Source organism: Fringilla coelebs, assembly GCF_963513975.1.
Source record: "Fringilla coelebs genome assembly, chromosome: 14".
Classification (NCBI taxonomy): domain Eukaryota; kingdom Metazoa; phylum Chordata; class Aves; order Passeriformes; family Fringillidae; genus Fringilla; species Fringilla coelebs.
Genome location: NC_140040.1, coordinates 18,922,870 through 18,950,310, shown reverse-complemented (window position 1 = coordinate 18,950,310; position 27,441 = coordinate 18,922,870). Strand labels below are relative to the sequence as shown.

The 27,441-nt window shown below is 41.5% G+C and overlaps 1 protein-coding gene across 1 annotated transcript in view; it reads left to right on the top strand.

Annotated features, from left to right (window-relative positions):
* The window catches only part of LOC311159270 (transcription initiation factor TFIID subunit 4-like), a gene marked incomplete at its 5' end in the record, with an annotated part of 149,496 nt that overhangs the window by 119,681 nt on the left and 2,374 nt on the right, over positions 1 to 27,441 (top strand). The window lies entirely within an intron of this gene.

The window sequence follows — 27,441 nt, the reverse complement described above, 5'->3', positions numbered from 1 at the left end:
GGCTTTATCTCATGTGCTCTTATCTTGTTCATTGCTATTCATAACCCATACTTTGTGAAGATGGGCCTTTATTCCTAAGAAATATTTGCCAAGTTCCTTGTTCCTTTATGTAAAGGAACAATAAATACTATTTGAACATATATACCTTGGATTTTCATTGCCAGTTTAATTATGCAGTGTGTGTCTTTTAGACACATATGCCAGATTCTTGTCTTACATTAATTTGCCTTTGCATGTCAACAAGCACAAAAGGCAAGCAAGCAAAAGCAGGATCACTGTCTAGGTACCATCTCTGTGCAGAGTGATAGCCCTGCTTCAGCAGAAGGCAGCAGCCAGGTGCTTCTCAGCTTCTGGATCATTTCAGGAAATTGTCTCCAAATATGTAGAAGCTCCAAATATGCAAGTTGTCAGCTGTATGAGAAAAAGAGATCTCTGACATTTGGCTCCACTCCTCTCTTCTCCTTTTACTCCCCAAACTCCTGCTGTGTTCAGCTGGGGAGAAAAAGGCTGGTTGTGTAGTCAGGCCGTGGTAAGCAAGTGGAGAGCACAAGTGTGGATTTCAGTAGTTCTGGTAACTGGTATAAATCCTGGCAGCTGGAACTGGTGTGTTCCAAACCCCTCCCTTGAGTTTTTCAGGCTGTGGAGTTGAGCTGAGCTATGTGATAGTAAGGGAGAAGTAATTACTAAAAATTCTCAAAGCAAATGGAAGTGCATGGCTCTGGGATTGATGTTCTGATACGCTGCTGCACAGGTACTGTTTAAGGTTACCACTTCTGATTGAAGTCTCTTTTGCCTTTGTATGAAAACAGCATAATTAATCAGGCTGTAATGAATTCAGTTACTGCTAGTTTGTCACCTGAAGAGAGAAGTTACCAGAGCAGGCTGAAATCCAACTGAAAATATGCTCACATTTAGTATTTAAAGAGCTCTTTAAACATGTGTAGTGTAACAGTAGGCACCTTGTGGTTAGGCTGGGAAATGTGTGTTGTATGGTTTGAAATACACCTCCAAAAATAAGTGAAAGATGATACAAAATTCTCTTGCAAATTTTAAATGCAAAAAATACTGTTCTGCAATGCATTTTACAGGTTGGCAAGGGAATGTGTCATTCTAGATAAGGAGTTTGCAGCTCTAAACGTTATCTGATTTGTATATTTAGTTTTGTCTTTATAAACAAAAATCTCAGATTGTTTCAGTGTGAAAGTTACTCAAGTAGTCAAGTACAATCTGTGCCCTCAAAATCAAGAATCACCAAACAAATCAAGGTTTTGGTTTGTGGTTGAAGTTGTTACTCTTGGTGATCGCTTACAAGTGTTATTTGAACCAAGGTGATGGCTTTGGTGCTGTGCAGAGTTTCAGTTGTCATTACTGTTTGTGCTGTTTTCAGATGGCAGTGCTCTTTGAACCCTGTCTGTAGTACAGTAGGAAAAATCCATCAGTATGTTCGTTGAAAAACACCAAGAAATAAAAATCAGATGCTATGCATTGCTTTATTTGCTTAGGTGATTTTAAAAATGCCTTTTATTTCTATTTCTATTTCTATTTCTGAGGGAGATGGTAGTATTTGAGCAGTGCCTGTTTTGTGGGGCTTCAGAAGGAGCATGCCAGGGCCAGGAGTGCTGTGGTTGTCACCGTGAGTGGCTGGGGAGGTCCCTGCCCTGCTCCGTGCCAGGCTCCCACTGCGGGCAGTGCCAGCTGGGCCCGTGGGAGCAGGGCTGGGCTGGGCTGGCCCCAGTGAATCGGGGCGGATCCGGGATAATGACTGCAGCAGGGGGCACAAAGCCCTTCCCTGCACAGCTGGATCCGGAGAGAACATCTGTCTGTGCTCTTAGACTCGACACTTCTGTTAATACTGGGGGCTGTATTTGCATTTGTTAGATTATTTTGGTAACAGTTCTTTCCCGTCTCTAGTGTTCCATTTCTTTCCATAATCCCCTCTCACAGCAAAATCGGTATTGGCAATTCAGAAGAAGCAGAACAATTACTTTCATGTAAGCCTTTAACAATTATTAACTTTCCTATACTTTCCCAGCAATGGTTATATGTGTAAGTCTCAGTAAAGAGCAGCTGCGGAATGAAAATGAAGGAATTACACAAAGAAGCTGTTTTGCTGTGCTGAGATTGCAGCGGAGGAGCTGTGTGTGAACTCCCTCCTCGGGCCAGAGCTGAGGAGAAGGAGCCCATGTGCCCATATTCCTGGGATATGTCAGTCAGGAAGCTCCTCTCTGTGCCTGTGACGAAGTGGAGGGATGATGGGAGGGCAGGATATTTGAATTTACAGGCCAATGCACACTTGACCATAACTGAGTTGATTATAAACATTCTTTTAATAATTTAAAGAACACAGGGAGGAGAAGCTTGCATTCAGAAAAGCAGTGTTGGAAAGGAGCAGTCTTGGTATCTATAGAGCTTCCCTGCTTACTCCTATTCACGTCTTCCCCTTTCTTATATGTTCCCTATATGCTTCAGAAAAACAGATCTTGTAAACATTTGCTCGGTTTTGGCATAGAATAATAAAGCAGACAAGTGTCACATGAATGATTGTGACACTTGTACAAATGTCTGTGAGCTCAAACAAGACAGGCAAATTATGTTTTGACCCATTAACTGTAGCTGTCTTAGGTAGGAAAAAAAATGCCAATTTATCTAAATACTTAAGCATGCACTTCAGACTTAAAAATTTTGCAGAATCATAGCTTCCAAGATGAATAGTTTGCATATTAAAAGCATGTCAAGATGCATCATCGTTCCAGCCTCGCTTTCCTGGGAAATCACAGCTTGGGTGCATGGCGGGCAGGAAAATCAAGCTGGGTGTTTTGATTCCCTTTCAGACTGATCCAGAACATCCTTTTGCCATTCCTGCATTCATCCACTTAGTCATAATACTGTGGAAAAGAGAACGATGAAGACTTCGGCTCTGTCATTCTTTGGCATTGTCAGCTTCCCAGATTTCCTTTCAACTTGTGTCAGGATTCTGGGGTGGTAGTTAGAAGTTCTTTACAGCATGGTGAATACATCTGACTGCCCATAAATGAATGTGGGGTAGCCTGCTTGTGGGGCTCAGATGTGATGCTGCAAATAATTTATTTTGTCTTTTTTGAGGTCGAAAAATTTTAAATTTTGATGAGTTTTTATAAAAATTCCTGGACTGTGTAAATTTTGCCATGTCTCAAAATAATTCCAATTTATCATTACTTCCTTTCTAGTGTGGGTGTTTCTGTTGTTACATACCCCCTTGAAGCCTGATACTATGTGAATTTTTTCAGCCTTTTTTTTTGCAGCCTTTTGCTCCAAGGATCATTCAGTACCTGTGTGTTGCATGGCTCAAGATTCCCACCCTCTCCCTTTGTTCCTGTCTTCCTTACATGTTCCTTACCTTAGCTTTCTCTACATACAGAAAAAACATTAAACCAAGACAAATTATTTTAGAGCTGGAGTTCATTTTTCAGATTTGAGACCTCACTTGTGGAGCAGTTTTTGAAAATTGTATTAATGTTAATGAACTCTCTGCTGCTTGGTTTTGCCTATGTAGTTGATAATATGGTGATAGGTAAAACATCTCAAGAATTTTGGACAAAGAATGAAAATTTTAAGTATTCTCTTAATTTGAGCATTCTAATGGGTCCTCAACGTGCAACCTTTTATTAATGAGAATATTTTGGAACAAGCTGAGCAGTCTGTGGCAAGCAATAAACAGACTGAATGCACGTTTGTGTAGACCTCTTTAATGGGAACGAGGAAATGAGGTTGGATATGCTTAGCTAGGAGATAAAAAGCCCATCTAAGTTAAAAGGCATAATAGGAGTAAAAAAGTGAGACAGAGTTTTAGACTGAAATGAGAGTGAGGACTTGGCAGATTAGATTTGCCTTAAGTCTATGATAGTTAAAATAACCCCATTTAAAATTTTGAAACTGTAATTTACATGTTCCTTTATTATTATTCAGATTAATACTAAAAGGGCAGAAGTCATCCAAGGAATTTACGCATTAATTTTCTTCCCTTTCACTATTCTGCAGATTTGTTTCAAAATATTATTCTAGTACCTTGAATTTTGTTGCTGTTTTTTGTTTTGACAAGTTTTCTTTCTGACTGTCTATTAATGCTACTGAGAAATAAAGATGCTTTTACAAAATGCTTTCAAGCACAAAAGGAGATGGTTTTCAAGAGATTATTTTACATATTTACATATTTTACCTTAAGCATTTTGTAGTCACTGCCTACTGGTGAATGTATCAGATTTTTACACACACTTTCAAAATGAACCAGTTTTGCTTCTAAGCCATTGCAAAGGGAGGAAATGAATTCTAACTTTTTTCACTTCATTTTCACATCCTCACATTTCCTTATTTCACATGGTTTAAAACAAAATGCCTCCAGCATTATTTTTCCTTTCTCAAGAGCAAAGTGAATGTGACTTTTCTAAGGGGGTCACAGGATGCCTCTGAGGCCTGTGGGTGTTACTGGACTGCTGCCTGCTTTCAGCTTAACTGAAGGGCTTGTCATAGTTTTCATCTCCTAAGAAATTAGCCCTAGGTGCTGGCCAGAAGCAGGAGAAGGCAGCATTATGAGTCCCACGCTGGTTATTTCCCACTGACATCAAATCCTGAGGTTTTTAAATTAATCCTGCACAAAGACAACCCTTCATTTTGGTGCCAGTTGGAAATTAGACTGCAATAATGACCTTTTAAAGATGTCTAGTTGTTAAGATAACCCCCTGTTGAAAGCTGAGGGTGGCTCTTGCGCCCCGCGTCGCTCGGCCCCTCCCGAGCCGCAGCCGCGCGTCGCGCCAAGGTGCCCTGGCCAGTGCCCTGACCTGTGTGGCCACCAGCCCTGACAGGCAGAGCTGGGGGAGCCCACGGAGCCCCAGAGCTCCCCAGAGGCAGACAAAGGCTCTTTGTGGAGTTCCAGAGGCAGATCAGCTGCACACTGGCAACAGGAGGCTGCACTAAAGGGACCGACTTGGCCATCAGAAGGGAATTCTTGGCTCTGGGGTGGGTTGAAAGCTGTGCTCATTCCTTCTGTTCTCAATCCTTCTCTGCTCATTCCTTCTGTGCTCATTCCTTCTCTGCTCATTCCTTCTCTGCTCATTTCTTCTCTGCTCATTCCTTCTCTGCTCACACCTTCTAGTGCTCTGCCACTGGAAAAGCTTGGAAGAGGGACTATCAACAGCCAGTGCTCATAGAAACGAGAAAGTGATTTAATACATGCCACCCCCAAGTGTGAAGTGGAAACTGGCCCAGTAGAAAATGGGAATCTGCATAATATACAGGAGGTTTTTGTCTGTTGGAATAAATAGAAATTTCTGTTGGTCCTAAACTAAAGTTACTCACCTAATCATTCCTGTCTTTTCACCTTGGGGTTTTGCATCATAAGGCTGCATGAATTTACCATGTGCAGAATTGTCTTTCATAGCTAGTAATAAATAGGTACGAAGCTGGAGTTGGTACCTCTTTGGAGTCAAAATAGATGTGTGTAAACAAAGGCAATAAACTGTTTATCTATGACAAATTATTTTGGTAGTCATTACCCTTAGCAATTGTTTTCTACATTTAAATTATGAAAAAAAATTACCATCATACTTTGTTTTTGTTAAAAGGCTATCTGTGTTTTTTACTTGTAAGAATTGACTACTCTTTTTTGGGGGGGTTTTCTAATTTGGCAATACTTGCAGGTGGTTCCAACTGTAGAAGAGTATAACTTTGCTGAGACAAATTTGATTATGATTTCAACTACATGTGATACATGAAAATTTCAGCAGTTTAACCAGCATCAGTGGCATGTTTTCCTTTAAAAACTGCAGTAGATCTTGTAGAATGAGCACTTTTAATCTGTTTAAATACTCCACCTTTGACTATTCAGTTGTATTTTAGTTCTATTCATCAAAAATAGAAAATACTCATCAAACATTTTATTATTTGGTGGTGTATTCCACCATCTGCTGCCATGATGCACACAACTCTTATTTTGAGAAATGTACTGTGAAATCTTTGTTTGAATCTGTAGATTTTGAAAATGCACAGTATCCAGGCATTTAAGCCATCCTTTTTTAACTCTTAGCTTTGTCAGAGATTTCAAGAGCTTCTTTACAGCATTTCATAAATTGTTTACCAAAATACAGACGTAAGAAAAATGCCATTTGTATGTTCTATTTTTCTTTTGTGCATTAAAATAGTGGGATTACTTGCTTAATCACTTAGGGAGGCAGTAGAAAATCCAATCTCTTATTTTATGAGCATTTCTCTTCTTTAATACATTTCACCTAGTTTAGAAGTATGGATCAGAAACTCACAAGGAAAACTGATGCCCTTTCCTGCAGCTAAATTAACAGGAATCACGTGGAAAACAATCTGAGCCTTGTATGAAAAGGGGAGCCATTAAAATTAGCCCTAAGCTATGGACTGCACCCAATATCACTAGAACTGCACTCACTGCAGATGTGGAGGCTGGCTCTCAGGCAAACTGAGCTGTGTTGTATAGCTACAATTAAAATCAACTCCTCTGCCAAAAAATAAAAGGGAGGAGGGTAGAAGGAGAACATCAAAGACAGATTGAAATGTGTAGTTAGTAATAAGAGTGGTCTCCTCTTGAACCAAGCCCTGCAGCGATTCATGGCCCCCTTGTTAATGAGAAATTTTGACCTCTGGTTTGTAAGTTAAACTTGTAATCCCAGCTAATGAAGTAAATCAATCCCAACTTCAGTCTGTTGTTCCCATTTTTCTTTCCACAGCATGTCTGGGAGTTAGTATCCAGGTCTACAAATACAATTTGGGGGGGAAAAAATTATTCTGCTGCTATGTAACTTCTTCTGTTTTGCAGATTCACTTACACGTATTGAAAGCAGGCAGATTATTTTAACTTGTCTCTGTGCTTGCAAAATGTCCTGTTGGTTTTGGGTGTTTGTGACATTTCAGTAATAGGTCTGAGCTAACACTTTAAAAGGGAAGCTGGATTTGTAACTGTCCGAAAATATTGCTCTCCAACAGGTTTAAGCTTTAGATGTGCAGATTGATGTGAAATTGAGGAGCCTTTTTAAAATTCTTGCTCTGTATTAAAGGGGATACTGTTGATAGTTTTGTATCTTCCACTGCAGTCTCAATTCTAAGAGGAAACATTCACTGGCAATAAAATGAATGCAAAGTGAAGATGCCAATTTTCATAATGTGTGGATCATCCTTTGAAATACATACTTTTGTGTCTTGTGACAAAAAAACCCAAATCCAGCCCAAAAGCCCTGGTAAAGCCTCTGAGTTGATTCTGTGTCACACCATGTTATTAAGGAATCTGTAAGAGATCAGCAACTGATATAAAAGGAGGTGAAGTCTCTTTGGCAAAAATAAGGAGATGTCAGATTCATAATGTGATCCCTTAAAGGAAAACATAACCAGCTAGAAACAAAAAAAGGACTTGTAGCTGCTTCCTTTTCCTCCTGTGTTAGTAGCTGCTAGTGCTGTGGACCCTTCTGAATGGCACAGACCCTTTTTTGTTGTAATATCTTTCGCTCCAAAGAGAGTTTTTACATTATTTTATGGCTGTTTAGTGCTACAGACGCTGTTTACAGGGGAAGCAGCTGCCAAACTAAATGTATTTTTCTAAATGAAGGGTACACATGCTCCCCTCTTGCTGCATCTCTGCTCTCCCTGCAGCTGTGACCCAGAGTGGTGCAGAGTTTTGGCTCCCAAGTTTTTGGCCTTTAATATTAGTTTTTCATATCTACATTCCTGCAGTTTGGTCAACAAACCTTACCCCATTTTACAACCTTTTATAGATGTTTCATGCATTTTGGTTTCTGTCATGAAGAGGGAACAAATGACCACATGCTGCTGTATTTTATGCAATTTTATTACAGGGAAAAGTAGTTTTTTGCAGCAGTGAAGTCAGAGTCTGTGGGCACTGCCCAGTTCAGCAGCTGTTTTTCCTGGGCTCACCCAGTGGGGCTGTGCTTTGGTTACCTCGGGGACCAAGCCTGGGCTGCTCTTTCTGGAAGAAGGAGCTGTATTCCTTTGATGCCTTTAAAAGAGGATGGCTCCTGCCTAGATGTGATGACTTGCTGCCTGAAAGGCACAGCGATTTCCTGAGGGCAGGCAGTGTCAGGGGCTGTGTGTCCCCCCAGGCAGGGACACAGAGGCTCCTGCAGAGCTCCAGGGAATGACCTGTCAGCAGCAGGTGACACCTGGCCCTGGCTGCCCTCTCTGACTGATGGGCACTGGGGAGCCCTGGCAACTGAGATTTGACCAAACCTGGAGAAAAAGCCCTTTGTAACTTACTGAGAGCTGTGCCTTGCAGTGACAGCCCCTGAGTAAGGTCCTTTCAGCTTTTCTCAGAGCAGCAAAGCACCTGAACTGTGGCTCTGTAAAAAGAGCTGGGTGAGCAGAAGGTTCTGGAATAAATCATAGAATGGTTTGGGTTGGAAGGGACCTCAAAAATCACCTCGAGCTTTGGCGGAGCACCCACGAGTTGTGGAGAGTGAGATGCAAGAGGCACCTCCTAAGGAAAGGGAGGAAGAGCTTTTCTGTAAAGAAACAAAATATTAATGCAGTCCAAATATAGAGATTATATCCCCTAATAAGTTTTAGCCTGTAATGTATATTTTTCCTAAGGATCAAATGTAGTGGAAATTTTTATTACTAGGAGTTTCTCTGTATCTAGAGGGACTAGAAGTTTATAAGTAACACATTAAGTGTTACCTGTGATCTTCAAAGTCCACATGAAGGGCTAGATTCGACTGTATGCTGGGTTTGTTTGTGAGAATACTGCACAGTCATTAACATCACCTGTATTATTCTTTGAAGACCCTCATAATGATTTGAAGCTGGTTGCCTTATATTGCTGCAGATCATTAGTGCATCATAAGTAAGACTTTATAATAACCTACTTTTTGTCTCACTAAATTTAAAAGAAGCTTTGTTAATTGTGACAACAAGTGGAAAAACACAGCAGCAGATCTGTTCTCAAGTGATATACCTTAGTATATGGAGGATCCTGTTGTGAAGAACTTGGAAAATAATCATGGTTTATTAGCTGCACAGTCTTTTCCCCTTTGTTTCTATTCATTTAAATTAAAGTGAAACAACTCAGCATGCAAAACTAAAATTAGCTGCAGAAGAAGGTGTAAGTGAATAAACAGGCAGATCCATTAGAGTGGATGGGTTATTGGATCCCTTGCCATTGCTCAGATGGCGGCCTATTAAAAGTGGTAATGTCTGCCTCCAGCGTGGCCTGCAGGCTCCAAGAAGGCCAAGACAGGCATATTTCACATGCATCAGACACAAGAATTAAATAGACCAATGTTCCCTAAAAGACTGAAGTACATCTCTTTCTGACGTTCATCTCGGGCAAAAATTCATTGATCTCAGTATGTCCCTTGGCAATTATAAAATATTAAATCCAAGTCACACTTTTCTAGTTGGCTTAATTTTTTCTCTATTCACAGCTTTCTATTTGATCAATTTTAACAAGTTAGGAATAGCATCTAATAATAAAATAAAATCTGCAGAGTGAAAAAGTTTGTTCATTTCACATTCTTATATTTTTATATTTCGTGTTTAGACCACCCTGTCATTTTATTGTGTTTTAAATAAATTTGCACGCTAAATAGATGAAAAGAATCTATATTTATACACTCAAAAACCCCTCCATGTTTTCCTCTGAATTAGCAGTTTCTTTTTAAAGCTAGAGATTTGCATGTGGCCATAGTATTGCAGTGAAATCTGTATTTTCAAACTAAATCTGTGTCGTTAATCAGCATCATTTTTCCTAGTGTCAGACAGTAATTATTTCTGCTTCATGTTTCTCTTATGTCAGGCTGGAAAATGTAATCTGGGTGGAATCTGAGTTCTGAATTAGTACTTACATGAGCATGTTTGTTTGTTTGAATTGAAATTTGGATTTGTTTGTGTGAACACCAGTCAAGCAAAATGAAAAATAACCTTTGAGAACCCGTATCTGTTTTACTACAAATGAGGAGATGGTAACATTCATTGCAGCAGGATGAATGGCTGCTGATGGGAGAATCCCACGGGGAGGTTTTTCCATCCGGGCACTCTACCTGTTGTGATTGCTCCTTCCCCTCCTGCCCAGGACTCACCTGCCTGGCACACTGCTGCCTTCCCTCCCTTCACTGAGCTCTTTGCCCAACAGCTGGGAGCAGTCTTGGCTGAAAAGATGTCAAGAATCATGCTCAGAGTCTCGGTTAGCTTTCCAAAAATGACAATTTTGATAATTTACTATCAGCAAAATTACCTCATAGGAAGGCAGGGGAGGCTAATCAGGAGGTCTTAACTGTTCAGAAAAGCAAAGCTCAAGGTTTTGCTTTACATTTTGGAAACAAGACCCCGTTGCCATATCCCCTTTTTTTAATACACCTAAGTTGTTTTTTGCTAACAGAAGAACAATTGTAATTGTTAGTGAGATGGGGGGAAAAGAAAGAGGGAGTGTGGCTGCCAGCACCCTCCTTTAGCACCACTGGAGAGAAATCAGCATGCTGCCCTGGTGCCCCCTTCTAGGCATGGGCACAGTGGATCCCTGCTCCTGAGCTGCTCCTGGGATTGCAGCCTGCCAAACTGTCCCTGAACCCCAGCACAGGGTGACACAGCAGGTACATGTCACTGTCACTGAACCCCAGCACAGGGTGACACAGCAGGGTACATGTCACTGTCACTGAACCCCAGCACAGGGTGACACAGCAGGGTACATGTCACTGTCCCCAGCACAAGGTGACACTGCAGGGTACCTGGCTGTGCCACTGTCCCCAGCACAGGATGACACAGCAGGGTATGTGTCACTGTCACTGAACCCCATCACGGGGTGACACAGCAGGGTACATGTCACTGTCCCCAGAACAGGGTGTCATAGTAGAGTACCTGGCTGTGTCACTGTCCCCAGCACATGGTGTGGTGACACAGAAGGGTACCTGGCTGTTCCTGTCTGTGTCACTGTCCCCAGCACAGGGTGACACAGCAGGGTACATGTCACTGTCCCTGAACCCCAGCACAGGGTGACACAGCAGGGTACCTGACTGTTCCTGGCTGTGTCACTGTTCCTGGCTGTCCCTGGCTGTCCTGGCTGTGTCACTGTCCCCAGCACAGGGTGTCAAAGCAGGGTTCCTGGCGGTTCCTGGCTGTGTCACTGTCCCCAGCACAGGGTGTCAGAGCGGGTACCTGGCTGTTCCTGGCTGTGTCAATGTTCCTGGCTGTCCCTGGCTGTCCTGGCTGTGTCACTGTCCCCAGCACAGGTCCCTCCCCTTGCCATGAGGACCAGCTCACTGCCATGGCAGCCCAGGGAGGACCAGGAGGACGCAGCACAGCTCCTCATCCCTGCTATGGGGGTTGCTTGGCTGTTTCTGTTTGGTTGCTGGTGGTGTTCGATTGGAAGCTGTGCCTGTCCCTTGCTGCCTGTCTGCACAGTGAATATTGTAGGAGGTGAACACAGTTACCAACTGACCAGCATCCATCTCTCCTGCCTGACACCAACACAGCTGTAGGTGTGATTTGGGGATGTAGGTATGAAATTCAGGAAACACAGGGTCACTGTACAGAATCCCACTAGTTGTTGAGGTTTTTTTTCTTTTTTCATAGCAGTTGTGATCCAGGAATTTAAATGGCACTTCAAGAGCAATGTTACTCACATATTGAAGCTGGAAAAATGCAGATATAATTTCCCCTCTTGAAAATTAATTTTTATATATTCTTCTGGAAGAGCCACATTTTGACAAAGGTCTAGACTAAAATGTTTGTGCATCTCTCTCTCTGTACACGTGCACATATAGATGTAAATGTGTGCTTATAAAATAACTTTTGATTATGTTCTGATTTATTATCAGCCATTTGACATAACATTATAAGCTGTCTCCAACATGGCTGAGAAAATAAAATCAGAGGAGTTGTGCTCTGTGTTTGATGATTATGGGTTGCTGGGGTAAATTGGCTCTTTCCAAGTGCCAGCATTAACTACTTGTTAGTGTGTTCTGGGTGGTGCTGGTTCCTTGGACAGCCTGCACACCTTTATGACCAAAGTTTGATTTCCATTTCCTTCCTAAAGGACTGGCACATTATATATAATTTATTAAAGCCTTGTTTCTAATTGATGTTTTGTCTTAGTGCATTGGATTCAGAGAGCACTTTTTGTTCAAAATAGTTTTCTTTATTGAGTCCCTGCTGCCATCAACCATACACCCTCAGTCTTATGCTATTTATCTCATCTGCCCCAAATATAATTCTTGCCTGTTTCTTTGAATTTATAAATTACAGAACTGGGTTTGCTTTTGAAATCCACTTAAAATTTTGTATTTCAAAATGAGATGAAGTCAGATGATTTTAACTAGGCCTATTCTATTTCAAAGACATTACATTATATGAAAAATGTCTCTTCTCCAGCTAGCAGTTTTATTTTATTCTACAGAAATAAATATAGCTGTTCTTTTTATTTATTTATTTATTTAAACATAAATTAATGATAGTTTAATCAGTTTTCTGGCTGTTTACATTTTTTCCTAGTCAGTTCTACACCATGATATTTTTGTGCATTATATTATGATATAAAAGTACAATTAATAGCTGTAAAAAGTGACAGAATTCTGCTGTAAGGATGTACAATATTGTTTATTAAAATTACGCTGTTTAAAGAACATTTTACTGAACTTCATTTTTCTTGAACTGCATACTAATTTTAAAGGTCAGTGTGGTTAGTTACCATAGTAGTGACCTAAAAATAACCTTTCCAGTGTACCTGTATATTTCTGATCTGTAGTGTTAGCATTCAGAAATGTTCTTTCCCTTAGAGTTTCAGCAGCTAAATAAGTTGCAACCCCTTCAGCTATACTCATAAAAATTTGCTTCCAGACAACATGGTCTGTTTATTGTGTAATAATCGAAATGGCACTAAATTGCAATGATTGCTGAACACTTAGGAATTGCATTAACCACTTAACTGCTAAACTATTTTCCATTTTCTTCCTCACTGTGAAGTATTATATTGATTTTCCTCTTAGTTAGAGCTGCTTACTCAACCTCTGAGAAGAGCAGAATATTTTAGTAGCCTCGTACACTGTCATATTTTGAGTCAGTCAGCAGTGACCTTGGCAAAGAATTTTCTGGAGATTTTTAAAAAAGCCATCAAGCCAGAATAGCTTTGTGTGCAGCCATGTGTCTGCACAGAAAATAGAGGGAAACCCAAAACGCCTGTGCTAAGTGAGTTCAGTAGATGATCTGGAGGATTAAATCTTTCTCTTCCCCTCTATGCTGGATTATTTCCTGCTACTTTTAATACACTGCTGCTAAGACAAATTGGTGAATAGTTATGAGGCCTTTCCCAGGGACTTGGAATGTGGTGCTGGGAGTGTAATTAAAAACCTAAATACAGTGATAAGGATTTTAGTCGAGCTGTTGTATTCTTGAGGGGTGTTGATGATTTTTTTGTTTTCTAACTGCTGTTTGTTAACTGAGGCAAAACACAAACATGAGAGCAGTATCAAACTTCAAAGCTCCATGGCGATTGTTAGCTAAACTAGTTGTGTTGCCAAATATTTTACTTTCAAATTGACTTCCTTTTCCTCTCAAAGGTTTATAGAGTTAAATTCTGGCCCTGTTTCTTTTTGAGAAAACTTGTCAGTAAAAGCAGATGGGTTTTTTTTGGGGGGGGGGGTGTAATTTTTTTTTTTTCTTTTTTTGGAATCTTGCTGCAAAAAAAAAAAAGAAAAGAGGGGGGAAAGGCTGCTACAGGTAAGGAAGAGTTAACTAGAAATGGAGCGGGGATGCTGGGGGGCAGCAGTGCTGCAGAACATAGCAGTGTTCGTGCGAAGGCAAGTCATTTCCCGAAACACTGCAGACACATGGCCCCGGGCGCTCTAAAACCTTTGGAGACCAAAATGGCTCGCAGGAGTTAGAAGTAATAAGGTGTTTTTCCCTTCTTTCTCCTTCACTGAAATTCTGTAAGGTTGCTATGCATTACCAAGGAACAATGCCACTATTTTTGTGTTTTATATGGGTATTAAGATCCATTACAATTTGACATTTTTAAGATTGGTTATCCTGTAGTTTGGTGTTAAATTGAAGTTGTTTGTTTTGAATTTAATTCTTTCATTTTTCAAAGGAAAAAAAGGCAGCACTGCTGTGCTGATAGCTTACTGAAGTATGCCAGGATTTGATGTTTGAATTTAATGCTGGCTATCCCAAACTATAGGGAAAATTATCTGTAAAAGAAGTCTTGGGTTTTATATTTCTTTGAATATTTTTTTTAAAGTCTGAAAGGTGCTTTCTGGCTAGCTTTTGACAATCAGGTTGTAGAAGATACTGCACATCTAATATCTTGGAGGCATACAGTTCCTGGGATTATTTTTAACACTGTTTGTTACACACCCAGGTCGTATTGTGCTTAATGCAACCTGCTTATGATTATTATAACCCTGCATGTTTGCAGCAGCTAAATAAACTCCACATCAAATAAATTACTGCAGAAACGTTATTAGGCCAGCAGCAAAGCTGAGGACATCTGTTAACTCTTTTTTCAAATGCCCTGTCCTTACTGTTTATTCTAAACATTTATGTTGTTAATTACTACCCAAGTACGAAGTAGCTCAGACAAGGCTGGGAAGAGCAGCTGAGGAGGAGGAGGAGGGTGAGATGAGCTGTGTCCCATTCCTAGCCCTGCTCTGAATGCCACAGCAGCTGCTGAGCAGTGGGGAATGGGGCAGAGCACTAAATAATCCCAGAGAAATGCCATGGATTTCCATGGGGTGGTGACAGCAGTGGTCACTGCTCCAGCCTTACCTCCATCAGCAAGGCAGAGTCCGAGCAGCTTTCCCCATCTAGGTCCTGAAAGTCTTAAGTTGTTATTAGAGCTGGTGAAAAAAAAAAAAAATTGCTATGAAACTTCCTCTGTCAAAATATATTTTTGTCAAAGATAAAATGTTTAGCAAAAATACATCTGTTTCAAAAACATATTTGTCAAGAAGGTTTCTCAGCTCCGAGATGACATTTCCAGTGAGAAAGTGAGTCTATTGCTGAGTGGCTGCAGCCCAGATGCAGGAGATGAAAGATGAATACTGCCTTAACCACTGGGCTGACAAGTCTCTCTGCCACTCATGTGTGTTATAATGCAGGATGAAAACGTTGTTGAAAATTGAAATGTTTTCCAGCTTAGTCTTTATTATAAGGTAAAATATTACACACTAGAACCCAACTCACAGTTCTTTCAAATATCAATATTTTACATTTGAAATTCACCTGAGACCAGAAGGTGTTTTGCCAGCTGGCACCAAGAGTGGTTCAGGGCTCATCTTGATTTGTAATTCAGTGAATGGCAAATACCTGATCCTGAAAACAAACAGGATGCTGTTTTTCAAAGGTTAGATGGAACTTGAGAGCAACTCTGGTAAATTAAAACAAACAAGTTATAATAAAAGGACCTGCTGCAATTCTCTAAAGACAGTGTCTAAAAAGTTTCTGTTGGGAAGTTTGCCAGAATACTGAGAGCTTTTCATCAGCATGATAGAAAAAATAGATGCAAAGTAAGGAGCGCTCCATAACTGTGTTTTGTTCCTGTCATCTGAGCAATGTCTGATTTTGAAATTACAGTCTTGCCTCTGAATGAGCTTGGAGTAAACCTGTAGTACATACTTTGGGTATTTCCAGTTGCAGTTGAGTTAGGTGCTGGCTCATTGCAGTGTGGCTGTGGGGATCACAGCTGTGAGAAACCTCTCCTTCCCTGCTCCACCTGCAGCCACACTGGGCAGCCAGAGGCAGGGCTGGCTGCAGGAGGGCTCCTCTCCTTTGTCCTCCTTGCCCTTGGGGTACCCGAGGGGGTCTGGGCTGTGCAGGTGCCTCTCCCTGGTCGGGATTCCCACAGGTGCTCCCCAGAGTGGCTCAGATAAGATCGGGGCTGGCCAGCTCCTGTTCCTGCGCCAATGAATTATGCAACTGGGGTAATTAGATGGTTTTGTTCTGTGAATCGGGATTATGCTCCTGGGGTGCCACCTAGGAAAGTCTGTGCAACTGCATAATAAAAAAGTCATTTTTATGCAGAGGTGGGAATATTTTGAATGCAAAGAAGAATCGGTGGGGGAGGGCAGACCCGATGTCCTCCTGTATTTAGAGGAGAAAAGTGAAGTCCAGTTGTTAACCATCACAGCTCTTATTTCCCTTGCATAGTGGGGGGGGTGGAGGAAGAGGCAGTTTTAGGACAAACTCCAAAAGGCACAAAGTGCTCCTCCCTTCCCCCAAGCAGAGCTGTAGAATACAGATCCATTGGTGTGGCTGGAAAGCACGTGTGGAGTTACATATTTAGGGACTGTGTGTGTTTGTATGGGCACTGTATGCCCTCACCCAGGTTACAATTAAAGCCAATATTCCTCATTTAAACCGTGGATCCCATGGTATTCTTCAGCTGCATGTTGGGGAAGACATTTGAGGTAACAGACTAGTATGTAGGTTTGGCTTCTCTAACCTCCATGCCTTATGTTTGTGCCTCAAGATAACATTGAATAACATATTTAAACTGCTCATGTGTGAAAAAGCAGAATTATATCTCACGAAACTGATTTCTTCACACATTCAAAAAATCAAATTGCCCTTTTGTTCAGATTCTAAACAGGAATCCAAAAGGAATCAATGTTTGTACAGAAGATGTGGCATTTCAAAATGGAGAAGATACAGATACTTTCAATGAGAGGGCATTATGCTGATTATAAAAGTTGAATAATTTTACAAAGATACTCCTTTACAAATGGAGTTTTCATTGTGTAGGCATTACAGTCTGGTTCAGTTGATAATGAGCCAGACAAGTTTACTGAGCTGTTATGATTTACTGTTTTGAGTTGAATATGGATATTGTAAAATAGTAAATGGTGATAATCATATTTGATTCTTTCTTCAATTTCATCATCCATAAGAACTGCTGTTGTCAAGTACTGTAGTAAAATATAGGGGGGCATATTCTTGTGGCTGTGACCAGTATACATTAAAAATATTTTTTTGTTTTCCATATGTCTGTGTGTATGTAGTTGTTTTGCATGGGTATGTTTAAATTATACCAAAGCCAGAGTCTTTCATGGATTTTAATTACTACGTTGCTATTTTTGAAGTTTTTTGTAAATGAAGCAGACTTTAAATTTGAAGGCAGTCCATCAGATGAGCTGTTCTAGCTGGAATTAGAGCTTACTTTCAAATTCCAACATCTGTATGAAATAGAACTTGATGACATGAGATGCAAGTCTTAAAAGTAAAACAAAATAAAACAATCAAACACCAAAACAAAACAAAAACCCTACAGCCCAAACAAAACTCAAACCCATCAAACCCTGATAGTAATAAAAGTTTCAAATGTCTTCTCTCAGTTTACAGAATCTGTCCAGCTTCCTGAACTTTGGATAGAACTTAGATTTATTGCAATAAAATGAACATTTTTATTCACTATGATGCTACTGTTTGGGTTTCTTGGGAACACAGAGCAGGAAGGCAGTGAGAGGTTATAGTGATGGGGCTCTTGGTGCAAAAACTGGATTGGGCCATGGTGGGAGGTGGTGGACAGGGACAGCCCTGGAGTTTGCTCCTGGAAGGTGTGGAATCCTCTGTAGTTCCACTGAAGGGGATGAGAGCACAATAGAAACAAGTGCTTTGGAAGTGAGTGTGTAAAGCACACAGCAGCATCTTGAGCAATATTTTTCAGAATGAAGAATGTTCCAGTTACTGATTTATCTTTCTCACTGGAAAAAAAAAAAAAAAAAAAAAAAAGAAGGCCTGTAGCTCTGTAGGCATAATTTGTTTAAGACCCTGACCAAATGAAGTCACCTGGGGAGCAGTGGAGGCTTCTGAAGAGCAGTCTAGGATCTGGCCCTGCATTTTGCTGCAATTTAATTTTAAGAGAGCAAGTAGAAGCCAAGATCTAAGAGCTGTGGCAGTTAGCAGGAAAAGCTGATATGGGATTATTGAGGTTAGAGTTCAGATAGAACAGATGGTAAAATAGTTATAACCTACTGTACCATATGCTGCTGCTGCACACCTTCAGGTAGCACATTATGTGTACAGTGTGGAAAGATCAGGGATCTTAGCACAGATTTGTAGAAGGACCAAAAAAGAGCTTGAAAAATTTATTTCATCATTTCAGGCCAGGTTAATGAGAAAGGTGTAATTTGTTAAAGCAAACAGAACTCACTGTTCCAGACAGGGTGCCAAAAATTAGCCATAGCACGTAACTGCATCTTTTCCAATTCCCAGAAAACAAAAATGAAGCTTGTGTTTCAGGAAGTCTGTTTTGGGCTCGTTAGACTTGAATTTCTGGGGAAAGTATTTGAAGAAAAAACCAAATTCACGGCACTTGAATTCAGACCGTTCAAACCAGGTTACAGTTTGATTTATGATTTTTTGTAGCTTTTATTCAGGGGCCACATTGTCAAAAGAGCGTGATGTCTTACTGAGGTGCCAGTGAAGTGGTAAATTTCTCACTGGAAACAACTGGAGCTTCCCTGGGTTGGAGTGTGTCAGCAAACCTGTCTGATCTGTAATCTCTCTGATAATACCCAGGTGCTTTTTGAGGAATCCGATGTGATACCATGAGAACAGGAAAGTAGAAGACAAGAAAGAGAAAAAAGGGTTAATAAAGTCAGAAGTACTGAGAGAAGAAGTGGAATAGTAGCAAAGAAGAAAAATGAAGGCAGAGAGTTGTGATTTGGAGTGGTGCTAAAGAGCCTCTGGGCTTGAGATTCATCTCGCATTTTCTAATGCTCATGTTGTGTTGTATCATAATGCACTGCTCCTGCTGGAGCTGCTCTGCCTCCCCTGCCTCTGCCAATGGGAGAAGCAGGGAGCAGCCCCACTGCCTGCCAGGCAGCACTCTGGGGATCCCAGGCTCTTTCCTGGGCTCTGGGATCGCTGCAGTGACCCCAGTGTGTGTCCTGTGCTGCCCCGTGCCCTCCCCAGCATCTGCTCCTCCTGCCAGCTGCCCTGCCTTGGTTTCACCAGAAACATCCCAGCACCAGCCTCTGGCTGGAGCCAGCACTTTGGGAAAGGTTTTTCTTCTGTAGTTACAACCTTCTTTTAAATATAATATAGACCAGGGCAAATATTCATGTTTATTTTGTTTTGGGAGTAATTAGATCTGATAGACTTGTCAGTTTGTACATTGATTACTGTCAGTTGTCAGGACCCATCTGGAAGAGCTCTTCTGTATGTATCAGATGGTTGATTAGGTGATTTTGTGTCTGGCTTAGACTTATTTCTGTAATATATTTTAGGGTCAGTTTTAATTAGAGTTGTTTGTAGTAGAGCTCTTGATTTTCACTTCCTGGTTTTTAATTTTTTTCTAAATAATTAATAACTGTGTATGTTGGAGGTGATTTTAATAAAGGAAAGGTGCTGATAGTTGTGATATTTACTTGTTAAATCTTCTTTTCTTTTCTTGAGGTAGTCTGAGTGGTGCTCAATCCTGTCAGAGCAGTAAAAATGAAAAGCTAGGGATAACTAAGAGTAGAGCTTTAATGTCTGAAAAAAAAGGTTTTCTGCATCACTGTGTCTCCTCCATGATCATCTATAGACTGAAGACATTTATTCCTTATAGATATTGATGTGGTTTGCCCAATCATTTTGTTACAGCGAGATAGAGTTTATTAAAGAATCTTCTGGAAACTTTTTGTGATGCATTTAATGCCACTGTTTATGCCGTGAGGTGGATCTGGGACGATTGTGAGAGTGTGAAGGGGTTAACTTTACAAAAGACAAGTACCTTTGGGTTTTTTCAGATAGCTCAGTTTGAAATTTAGGGTTTATTCTTTGTTGCTGGCTGTGTTGAATGTAAGTGTCCTTGAAAGATTGTTTGCTTTGTAGTGAAACGGGCTGGAGGATGATAAGGATTTGGGAAATTGTGAAGTAAGAGGAGACTGCAGGGTTTCTTAAGTGTTGAGCAAAGTTGAAATTGTCAGTAGTGTGTTTATAAATTCAAATTATCTGCATGTTACTCAAGGCTTGGCTGTCTTATTTTGTCTAATAATGGAGGGAGAAGAAAAACCTGGGTTGACATTCAGAGGTCAGAGGACAGTATGAAGCAGAGGGCTGGTTTTGGGAGTGTAGGGCTGGATTAGGTAGGCAGTCTGAAGCAGAGCAGTCAGGAGTGGTGGAGACATGCAGATCACCAAATGTGTCTGCTTTGAGTCCTGGAGAAGAGATCCTGGTCTGGGAGAGAGAGACAGGAAGGTGGAGAAGGACCTGAGGGGAGCATGATGGAAACAGCACTCAGGGACTGGACTGCAGGGGACTCTTCATAGTGGGGCTCCTTTGAGGTTACTGATGTCTGTAGGAATTTGTTTCCCTTTGGGACCCTTTTTTCTGAGAGTTCTTTGTGCCAATCTAAGTTTTTAAAATGTTTTCCAAACAAGCAAACTGCTAACTTAAAAGAGCAAAGAGTGAGACTTAGCTGTAAGAAATGTGAAGAAATCAAGAACTGAATGGCTGAATGATCTGGTAACTTCTCCCTGCTTTCTGTCCTAATGTCTGAAATGCACCAGCCCTAAGTATATTCCGTGATATTTACAGTAATAGAGTGTTAGCTGTCTTCCACCTTTTATTTACAAATGTTAATGTCTTTTTTCCTGCACACTGGACTGTGTTCCAGCAATGTGTTTATCCTCCAAGCTGAAGGTATTAGCATTTAGGGCTTAATTTTATTGCCACTCAGTCCAGAGATAACTGCATTGCCTGCTTTATTTTGGTTTGTTTAATGGGCTGGGTACAGGTAAGGGCCCTGCACTACCCTCAATCCACAGAGGAGCCTGTGGTAATTACAAGGAAAGCTTTAGATCACTCTTCAGAGAGAGTGACTAATCCACCAGCAGATTTTAGCCAGGAGTGAAGTCCTCAGGAGCTGGTAGAGAATTTAGCCAGGAATGGAGTGCTCAGGAGCTGGTAGAGATTTTAGCCAGGAGTGAAGTCCTCAGGAGCTGGTAGAGATTTTAGCCAGGAATGGAGTGCTCAGGAGCTGGTAGAGATTTTATCCAGGAGTGAAGTCCTCAGGAGCTGGTAGATCTGCAGGGGTTTGTGTCCTTTGTTTGCAGCTGGTGCATGAAGTCCCTTGGTTGGCACTGGCACGGTTGCTGGGAGTGAGCAGGATGGCCAACAGCTGGAAACACAATTATTATAAAGTCTGAGTGTTATACATCATAATTAGGCTTAAGAACCAAAAGTCAGCTGAGATGAATGAGGGCAATTCATGCTCCCAAGAGCTGGGAAAGTGATTTTGTGTTGAAGATCTGGGTGTGTGACCCTGTGTGCTGGGAGTTGTGATGCACAGGGAGTGCTGACTGCTCCTCACCAAATCCTGCTGTGAGTCAGCCTGGTCCCCTACAGTGTTCTGCTCAGAGTGTTTTCAGTGAGAGACAGGCCAAAAAGCAGCCTTCTCTATAGTAATTATGTGTCTTTTAATTAAATATTTAAAGAATTAAATTGTACAGTTATATGTGTCTAGAGATTGATGAATGTCAAGAATATTTTAATTATTTTATGTTTCTAATTTAATGAAAGTCGCAGTCATACAGGTTAGAAAGGAAAGGACCACCCACTACATAAAACTGAGATAGTTTCAAACTAATATCAAGGATATTAGAAAAAATTCAGATGGGAATCCAGTATGTCTCAAGGAAAATGTGAATCCTGCAAGCTGGGCTGTAGGGCTTCTCCCAGAGTTGGTTTGGTGTTTCTTGACTCCCACTGTAAGAGAATACAGGGATGTACAGAGTGACTAGGCTAGAGTAACACAGGCAAATCCTTAAAAAAAACCTCAACAATACAACAGAAAGCAAGGAAAAAACCCCTATGTTAGTATTGAAAGATGAGAAGGGTAAAGCACCACAATGCTTGAAAAATAGCAATAAAAAACTTTGGCAGGATTAGTATTTCAAAGGGAGCAGCACTTGATTAAACATTTGGAAAGCATGTGAGGAGAAACATTCCAAGCAAAATGAAAATATACATGTATGATGGAAACAGGATAAATAGAATATTCCACTTATAATTACCATGGCAAGAATGCAGCCCAAACTTCAGAATTCTTAATCAAGTAAAATTGTCATTGCTTTTAAGTCCAAGTAAGGCAGTGGGTTGTGTTGAGTATGAGCTGGTTGTGGAAGATGTTGGCAGGACCCAAAGGTGCCCTGAAGAGCAGGTTCCTGAACAAAGGGATGAGAAGAGCCAGAGCTTGCAGCAGCAGTGAGTGTGCTGCAAGGGGCTGGAGGGTACAAGGGCTCCTGTCAGACACCACAGGGCAGATCTGGGAAAGGCCAAAGGTCTGTGCAGAATGCAGAGCTCATCTCCAAACCTGAGTTTTGTGCCTCACATCAGTGCAGGGATTGTTCAGACACTGCATGGATACATTGATTAAAGGGTGAAAATCAGTTGCAGTCTGGTTCCTGCCTAGAGTGACCTCCTGAGGGCTGGGTATGAGCACCAATCTCTTCTGAGCAAGTGAATGTCACAGCCCAAAGCTGCCCTACACTTCATCTCATTATTTGTTGGCATTGGGGCAGACTCCTCTTCTTCCCAGAGAGTTTCCCCTGAAGTGCCTCTGAGCCTGCTTTTTGCCCCTGCTCTCCTTCACCTGGGGGGATGCTGTCTCAGAGGGAGCAGTAAGTGGGGAGGTTGGAACAGATGCCCAGTTCCCTCAACTGGAAGGTTTTGGTTTGATGCTGCTTTACCAAGCAGGTTTTTTATTATCATAGTACTTGCATATGGGACTTGGTGTAATGTAATAAAGGCAAGGAGGAGGTACATAAAAAATCTTCTGCTTGTAATGGCAGCCCATTCCTTTGGGTTCAAATAACTTCAGATAATTATAAACTGAAGTGATCACATCTGAAGAAAAAATTTTCACGGTATCCATGACTTAGTTTGATTTACCTTCCCCTTATTATTTCTTAATTTAAAAATTACTGCATGCTGTCTTTGAAATGTTGCAATTGTGTTGGTATTTGAAGTACTTGTAAGTACTTGTGCAAATCAGTTTTTCTGATGTTTGTCTGCAGGGTGAGGTGTGTGTTTATGTGCCCAGGGGAAAGGAGATGCATTTGCATCCAGGAGGGTGTAGCAAGTGAACGGGTGCCAAAACTGTCTAGAGGAACAGTTGCACTAAAATAGTGCAGGGTAAAAATGTTGGCAAATGAAAATAACCAGCTTCTGAAGAAAGCATGGCACTAATCCTCCCTGTAAATGCTGCTCCTCTGAAGGCCTAAATGATAGCTTTTGGTGGTGAATCCTTCTAAAGACACTTGCAGAGCCACTGTGTTGCACATGTGAGGATGCACGGTATTTTTGTAGATATAATTATGTTTCATATAGTATTGTTAATCTTTGAGGTGCTGATGAACAGTTATTACATTTCTGTACTTTAGAGGCATCTTAATTCTAGCATGTTTCAGTGAAATCATTACTATTAGCCTCAGTAGGTGTTGAATTAAACCCTAATTTATGTGGGACAGCTAATCATACATAGTATTATACCTGTTTTTCATGTGCCTCTCAGCCAAGGATCTAATAGCATTTTATGCAAGCAAAAACATAATTGCTGCAGAATATCTCCAGAATGTTTCTTGTGATTCAAGACCTCTTATTCCTAAGAGCAGACTAATAGACACCTTATCTTCCCTCTCCTCTGCAGTGCATGCAGCTTGCAGAGACAAAATTCCTGGTGTGTTTTACTCCCTAGCTCGGCTTTGAATTGCTGCTGCGTGATTCCCACTTTCAGACTTTGGCTTGAAGTGAAGTCTGCCACAAGGATGTGCCATGTAGCCTGGGAAGAAACCCAGCAGATCTTTTATCATTATTGCCTTGTCTCTGGCTCTCAGAGAAGCAATAGCTGCAGATCAAGCCTCTGTTCAAAGCAGAGATGTCAGCACTGAATTGTTTTCTGGTGAAGGAAGGATGGATAAAATATTAAATGCGATCTTCCCCTTGCCCTTATCTCTCTGTTCCCTGACAGGAATACTGTACTGTATTTCCATGGTTCTGTAATTCAGAGTTGAAGGGATGCAGGTTTGTGAAGGAAGACAAAAATTAATTGTTCAACAGTAGAAATCATGGTTATAAAAATAGGTGTACATTGTATTGCATTTGCTTTCTTCTGTGAAAGAAGGGAACGGAGCAGTTCCTTGTTCTCAAGCAGGGAGCAGCACATCTTTGGGGCTTCCACACTTTTATTTCCATCCCCCTGCTGCTCTAACCATTGTAGCTGAATGCACAGAGACACTGCTGCTTTGTGATGTGTCTCTCTGCCTCGGTCCCCTTTCCCAGCAGCCTTGAAACCTCTGGGGGATCCTCAGGGATCAGATCAGGAGGACAGAGGTAGGAGGGAGCTGGAGATTTTCAGTCCCACAGTTTCTGTGGGAGCTGTTGGCTTGGGTACAGCAGAGAGAGGCTGCTGGGCTCTGCAGAGGAGCACCCTGAGCTCTGGGCTGTGCCTGCCTTGGGGCTCCTGCAGCCCTGGGCTCTCATGGGGACCCGCCTGGGGAGGAGCTCCAACGCATTTTTGAGATGGGTGAAGGTGTGAGAGCAGGGGGACTCTGTTCCTTTGTCACTGGTCACAGTGCTGTCCCTGGGGACGCTGCAGAGGAGCTGCTTTGCTGTGGTCAGTAGTGCCAGGGTGACACAAGTGAGGCTCTGCTGGCCTCTCTGTGCACAGCACAGGGCTTGCTGCAGCCTCCCTGTCCCCAGACAGGTTTGTTCCTGGGACAGACTCTTGTATATTTAGCTACTGATCTGTGTAATCTTTGGTCAGTGTTTTATTCTGAACTGTTTGTATTTCCCTTTGCAAACAGCATGAGCTTTTCCTCATAGAGGAGAATCATGAAAATAGCAAACAGGCTGAGAAGGTTGGCCCAAATCTTGTGTCACATCTGACATAAACTCAGAATCGCTTCCAAGTGTGCATACTGAACGAGTAACCACTCTGATTGTTCTGAAGCCATAATGTCAGGCTGGGGAGCTTGCAGCAGCTGGACTGGGGCTGTCAGTCAGTCCAGCTGGGAGCTCTGTCCCATCAGCCAGCAGGGAGCTGTTGAGGCAGGCAGGCTGTGCCTGTCCCATGGCTCTGGGATTGCAGTTTAACCACGAGCACAGCACCATGGCAGGGTTACAAATCCCTGCCTGGGATTTTCCATCCACTGATTTTCCCTTCAGCCCGGCCGGGAGCAGGAGCTGGGGGGAGCCCCGGGTGCTCAGCAGCCCCCAGAGCCCTGCAGGGAGAGCACAGGGGATGTGTTTGCTCTCTGGGCTGTGCAGGGCCAGGAAAGGACTGAAGGAACCTTCAGGAGGGAGGAGAGGCAGCGGGGAAAGGAGGGGCTGGGAGGTCAATGCCACCCATGTTTGGAAGCTGACTCAAAATGAAAGGGCAAATAGTTCATTTATAAATTACCTGGGTTTTCTTCTGGTCTGGAGAGTCTGAAGTTTTCCTGAAATTATAACTAGAAGTTCACTGATACAAAAACCAGCACTGATGTGTATTTGAGTGTGGGGGATTTGGGAATGGCTTGCATGTGGCAGGCCAGGAAATAAAGGAGGTAAACAATTGACAACCTTTTATTCTTTTATTAGAGCTTTTAGCTGTGTATCTCTGATTAGTTGCCATAGATACAGACAACACAGGGGCTTGTTTGGGTTGATGAAAAATCTGTCATGATGATAAAAAAAGTGAATTTTCTTGAGAAAATTTTGAATTACTTCAATTCCACTATTCTTGGTTGTTATTTTTAACTACAGTTGAATTCGTGTATGCAATTAAATAATGATGGCATTTAGGAGTCTATTTTTTATATAGCATCTGCAGAATAATTTTGAGTACAATGCAGTACCAAACAAACTGGTTTTTAATTTAAATTAATGATCATATTGACACATATAAAATTACTGTTCTGTTAGCTTACAGAACTTCTGTATTTCTAATATAATTTTTATGATTTTTTTCACCTTGTAAAAGAACTCCAGAACATGATCAGTGAGTGTGGTTATGAATGTGCACAGCTTGGTGCCATGTTCTGCTGCTGGTTAAGGATATGATGCTCTTGCTATGTTGAAGTTCAGCATCTCTAGTGATAAATGCAATGAAATATGACTTGGCACATCTTAATTCCAGCTACTCTGTCCAAATAGAGAGCAGTTCCTTGCTGTAAATGGAACTCAACTGACTAAAGAAATAGTTTTATATAGAGATTTTTTTTTTTTTTTAAATCTATGCAGCTCTGCTCTTTTTGGTAATGGTGTGAGGGGTGCTCCCAGTCCAGAGTGCTATGGATGTGGTTTCCAATGAGTTTTAGGTGGTCACATTCCTTTCAAGTGTATTTGTCACAGGTCCTGTGGTCAGGGTGAATCTGAAATCAGTGCTGTGGGCAGGGGAGAGATGCAGCGTGGGGGGAACAGAGGAGAAGGAAAAGTATTTTTTTGAGTCAGTTTGATTTAAAATAAACACACACAGTGGTTTCTTAAGGGCTTAGAAACAGTGGGCACAGCCCTGGCAGAGTGGGTCGTGGTCAGAGTGCAGAGAGAGGCAGCTCAGGGTGTTCCCACCTGTAGCAGACAGAGAGGAAGAGTTGAAATGATTTTGTTTCTGTTAGGAATGTGAAGTGTTTCTTGGGTTAAGGTGTGAATACATGGATTATGCACTGGGCATGGATGAGCAGCCCTTGCAGCTGCATTTCCTGTGAGCAGTGAGGTTCAGTGCCCAATCAATGAATTAACTAAAACTGCTCCATAGTGAGAGCAGAATCCCTTGGCTCAAATGCTCCCGGTGCTTCCCCCTCTGTTCTGCAAGCTGAGCCCATTCACTGCACTCCATTAAGCCCTTGGTGTTTGTGGAGGATTTGCCCCACAGCTGTAATGGAATAAACAGGGATGGGGAAATGCCATGAATGGTGCAGTTCTGCAAGGGGTCAGCCTGACTGTGCTGGGCAGAGGACACAGTGCCATCCATGCCTTGCTCTCAGCAGACCATGTGTGTTTCCCCTACAAGCTTTCAGTAGTAAAATTACCCTTAACTGTATTCTTAATGTCTGGAGTTAAGATTCTAGAATAAGTATTTCCTGGGGAAAGAAAGGTTGCTTTGAGCAGCAGTAAGTAAATTTGGGATATTAAAAGTATAGAAAATGTTACCATATTTCTTAGAGGTTTGAAAAACAGCTTAAATCTTTTCAGAGATTAAAACCTATTTTTCTAAGTTAGAACACTTTATTTTGCTACAAATCAATTGGAATTAACAAAAACAATGGACTCCTATGGGTGAAAAAACATCTGAACACATGTGTGCATCAGGTTTCAGTTTAAACTCCATGAGACTGCAGGGGCTGTAATTATGTCCTTTCCTTTTCTAAATATTCAGATCACAGTATTCTCAGGCCCAGTTTAAGAATTTTCTCTCTATATAAAAGCCAGGGTGAGGTACTCAGTCATTCAGTACCAATGAACCAATTTAAAAATGCATTG